Source organism: Alosa pseudoharengus, unplaced genomic scaffold (genome assembly GCF_046254945.1).
Source record: "Alosa pseudoharengus isolate Yale_2024_CS ecotype anadromous, Long Island Sound unplaced genomic scaffold, YU_APseudo_1.1 YU_APseudo_1.1_scf_115, whole genome shotgun sequence".
NCBI classification, from domain to species: Eukaryota; Metazoa; Chordata; class Actinopteri; order Clupeiformes; family Clupeidae; genus Alosa; species Alosa pseudoharengus.
The window spans coordinates 75,001-80,000 of record NW_027468582.1 but is presented as its reverse complement, the minus strand read 5'-3'; the positions used below and the strand labels follow the sequence as shown (position 1 = coordinate 80,000).

General features: G+C 45.0%; 1 protein-coding gene across 2 annotated transcripts in view; it reads right to left on the bottom strand.

The window, feature by feature from the left end:
• The window catches only part of LOC143118227 (uncharacterized), a 44,805-nt gene that overhangs the window by 25,460 nt on the left and 14,345 nt on the right, over positions 1-5,000 (bottom strand). The window lies entirely within an intron of this gene.

Genomic DNA, 5,000 nt, shown 5'->3' with positions numbered 1-5,000 from the left:
CACACACACACACACACACACACACACACACACACACACACACACACACACACACACACACACACACACACACACACACACACACACACACACACACACACACACACACACACACACACTCCACCCGTTGTCTTTTCCTCTCGCTCCATGGCTCTGACACCTCTGCTCGTCACAGAGGTCCTCGTAGCCCTTCACACCTGCCAGGCAGCAGAGGTGCTCATCGGAAGACAAATACAAACAAAGGTTTTCAAAAATGAAATGATAAATATGTTGGACTTCCAAGGGTATGGCAACACATATACGGCATGTCATCCGTCACAGAGAAACATCAGCTGCTGACAACAACATAAAGGTCAGAGTTCACTTTCCTCTGTGTCGTGTTCACAATGAAAATGAAGCCCTGCTTTCCAAAGGGAATGCTTCTGATATCATACGAAACAATACCTACAGAGAAAACCTAGAGAAAAAAAAAACTAACCTTACATAGAACAAAGCAGTCAGTTTAATGATATTTTTTTGAAAAAGTTGCTAATTCTGGAACAGCAGGGACTGATTATGATTGTAAGAGGTGATCATCTATTATAAATACAGAATGCCATCAAATAAAAGAGATGGACAGTGCAATGCGGAAGACATCAGGATAATGACAATGCGGGCAAGGTGTTTGTCCAACTTTGGTGGGACTTGAGGGAGGAAGCCGCCACTGAGCCCGTGAAGACTGATGGCACACGTTACCTGAAAGAACAGCGCGAGCCAAGCGCTTGACTTAAAGTGCCCGACTGCAAAGCAAAGCAGAAAAGACTGCGAGTAGGTCCTGCAGCAATTGCTTCCTGAGCACTTATTGCTGTCGGTGGATATTGGACACATTTCTCATTTGGGCACAAAGATTGGCAAGTGCAGAGAGAAAGTCTGCATGCAAAGAAAGATGATCTCTCTGGGAAATAAGTGGATGATTACCTCCATGTTTGATAGAGAGACAGTCATCGTTTCTTTTTTTTTTTTTTTTGCAGAATAGATTGAAGTTTTTTTTGTGGAGACATGCCGGGGCTTTGTCATCAGACTTAAAAGTACAGAGATGGTGAGTGTTGACAGCCATGGAGCGTTGAGTCAACACTGTTTTTTGGATCGTACAAAGTAGAAATGTTTCTGACCAGACCACAACCTAATCTCCGCAGTAACACCAAACAGAAAACAAACTCTCACACACACACACACACACACACACATGACCCTATGTTACGTGCCACAGAAAAGTCAGAACATCATTTGGGGGGAAAGATGAAACAAGAACACAGATGATTGCGATGAGAAACAGGTGGAGAAGCCAGATTTTTCGATAAAGGTCAGTCTCTGACATTAAGCACTATGTGAAATGTCAGGAGGATATGTGTATTGAAGCTAATGACTTTGCTAATATCCATGGACTCCATGTTTCCCCTCAAATAATCATAGTGCCACATTTTGTGGAGCGATAAGCAAAATAACTTTACATGACCAAAAAAGTAACACAACCACATACATAGTCTCTCGTACCACAAATGCTTTTGAATCAAAGTGAAGCACCAGGCTAACTAGAGTCAATTAAGGCTGTTTAGAAAGCCAACTTGCTGTTAAGGGTATGATTTAGCTTGTGTTCACTGTCTAGCAAGCTGCACACATTCCTCTTCCACAATCACCTCCATGTCACGCTAATGAAATATTCAAAGCATTGTGGATATGAGGCTGTGGCTAAAATGCATTTGCTAAATGCTTGCAGTTGCATCCCTCCTTAATCAATCACATGCACAGCAGAACATAAATATTTAATATGTGTGGCCTGACATTCGCCTGCCTTCTACCTCGCTACTTTAATAATCTCCTTCAAGAATTCCTATATGATCGGCAACCGGTGCAGCTGTCAAGGAGCGCAACCATACACCCCCCCCACCCCCCCCCTCGGACCAATACACACCTCGACGCGTTCCCCCTCTCATTAATGCGCTGGCCAACCACCTGTCACGCTGGAGCTCAGTCCTGAATCACAATGGCCGGCTGCACACGGAATGGATCCTGGCGTTGTTTGGCCCACTGAACGCTGAGCAACAAAGCTCTTTAAAGGAACCATACAATATTGATGGGGGGAAATAACATCTCTGAACGCTGGCCATGAATATTTTATGGACACCCCCCCCCCCCCCCCACTCTCAACATATAGGCCAACATACTTGTGAGTATGTATGGCCTGTGGGCCTATGGGGAATTGAAGGGTAAGAGCAGTAACATAACTTAGGGGTTTTTCCCCAAGAGAAGAAAGATGCCTACTGCTATGCTTCTCTGTATCCTCTGTATAATTTGTATGGTGTTGCACAGTTACTCACAAACACACAAACATGCAATGTGTAGCTTGCATGGGGTTATTACCATTTTGGACACATGTTACTTTTCAGAAGCACACACACACAGCATGTATGATTTCAAGGTGCCAAATGTAAAATTACACAGAAAATAAACATATTGACTAACAGAGGCTGCATGAATGCACACAAGCGTACACACACACACACACACCATCCCTGGAGAGAGGAAACATAAGTGAACGTTTCAACTGTGAAATGATATCCAGCACTGAAGCCTGAGGGTAAAACATGGCACTAGGCACTAGGGGAGAGCTGTTCTGAGGCAAGGCGAGCATGTGTACGCACACACACACACACACACACACACACACACACACACACACACACACACACACACACACACACACACACACACACACACACACACACACACACACACACACACAGAGCGAAGGAGAAAAAGTCAAACAACTCCTCTGACCATTTGCATACGCTGATTATATAATCAATCTAAATGTTGTTTAATAGCACTTCACCTTCTCTTCCTGGGCTTAAGCTTGGAGGAACAAAAGGACGCAAGAGAGAGAGGCAGAGAGAGCGAGAGAAATCATTGTGGAAAAACCACTGGGATAAAGAGGTACATCAAGCAAAGACAAAGCAAGTCTGACTCAAGAGCAGGTGAAAGCACATGGACACACTCACACACATGCACACAGATATACACACACACACACACACACACACACACACACACCGCCCACAGGAGAAATAGCCTAATCACAGGAACAAAACACTGAATCAGAGACAAATCAAAAAGCATTACAATGAAGGGGAAAAAACTATGAATACATTATGAAACGACAACAGTGCCTTCAAAGAACAAAAAAAAGGAGAGAAAGAGAAGGATAGAGAAAAAGAGAGAAAGAGAGAGAGAGAAAGCGTGAGAGAGAGAGAGAGGAAGAGTGAAAGAGAGAGAGAGAGAGAGAGAGAGAGAGAGAGATTAGTGAGAAGGTCAGTGCCACCACTACATTACACCTGCGTCTCAGTAAGCCAGCTCAGCACAGCAACAAGTTAACACAATTAACAAAGGATACAAGCAGCTTATAAGCAAAGCCACGCGGCCCCAACTTTAGAGCACATTTACTACGCCTCACGCAAACCCCACGGACACGGAGCACGGCGAGGACGACTGTCCGCAGGGTCAAACACTAGGGTGCAGAGGGCCGTGCGCTACACGCGCTCGTTCACAACCTGTCCGCGGGCCTCTTAAACTTAATGCCTTTAATGACCGCTGGCACGACCACACCATTAAATACCAGGTGCAAGTGTAGAGGAGTTATTAAAGCTTAATTACAGTTTATGGCGATGAGAAAAATATTACTGCCTTTACAACGCAAAGCTGTGCTCCAAGTCTTGGAGGGGGCCATTTTAAATGGTGTTTAAGGCAATGAGTGGTCACAGCAGCAGGCAAGTGGGAGTTGAGCTGCGTTTGGCAAAGTGTTGATTTAGATGGAGGAAGGCGCTGGTGGCTTTAAGGACATGTGGCGTGTGCGTTGTAGTGACCCTGGTCTTGCCTGGCCTATGCAGGGTGCCCAGCATCTCTCATGCAGCTTAGCAGCAGTGAGCTGAGAGACTGCCAAAGATGATGAACGGTGGCCAGGATGTCCCCAAACACACGCACACAGACGCACACACAGACGCAAACACAGACACACACACAGAAAGAGAGAGGGAGCGAGCTTAGCTCGCTGTACAGACAAGATACATTTGTATTGTGCGTTTGAATACCAAAGTGCAATAGTAATCTACTGTTTCTGTGTCTTAACCCATTTACTCCTAAAATGCCTGCTAAAAACGCCTATAGAATCCTATGGCATTCTAGACTAAATAACCTTATTTCCTGAGGGTTTTCTGAAAACATACTAAAAATTGTCAACGTCTACCAAAATGTAATATCTAAGCCTCTGTAGCACCTAGAAACATGAAATAAAAAGCATGCTGCGCTACGCAGCATCCAGCGGGAGGGTCAATGTTGCGCTACGCAGCATCCAGCGGGAGGGTCAATGTTGCGTCATGCAGCATCCAGCGTGAATGGGTTAATGGACTTTTTACTGGTTACAGTCTTCAATAATCCGAGATGTTGACTAATTTGTATTGTAAAACCTGTCATAGTAATAATTATTGGAATTTAATTGCAGTTTCTGGAGTACTCCCACTAGAAAAAAAGCAAACTAAAAAATTGTCATTGTTAGCTGCAGGCATCAGAACAAACCCCTGCAAGATTGTGGTGGGAGTGACCAGCACAAGAGAAGACGCTCATGGCTCCAACCCAATTACCATCTTACTGATGGGGGAATACTGAGAAAACCTGAGCGCCTGCCAAAAACCAACACCACCGTCAAGAAATACAACGCTTGACAGTGGATAAAAAAAAAAAAAAAGAAAAACTTATTCAGCCTTGCTTGCACACCCTGATGCCCTTGATATCTCACACTGTCCACCGTCGCAAAGGGCTGCTTCGACCTGCTAGTTATTTATTTATTGCAGTTTTGGCGGGAGGGGTGGGAAAGGGAGGTGTGTGTGTTTGTGTGTGTGTGTGTGTGTGTGTAAGAGAGAGTCGCCCCGAGGAGCGGCCCTCTCTCTGGCCGCGTGTAATCCGCTCTG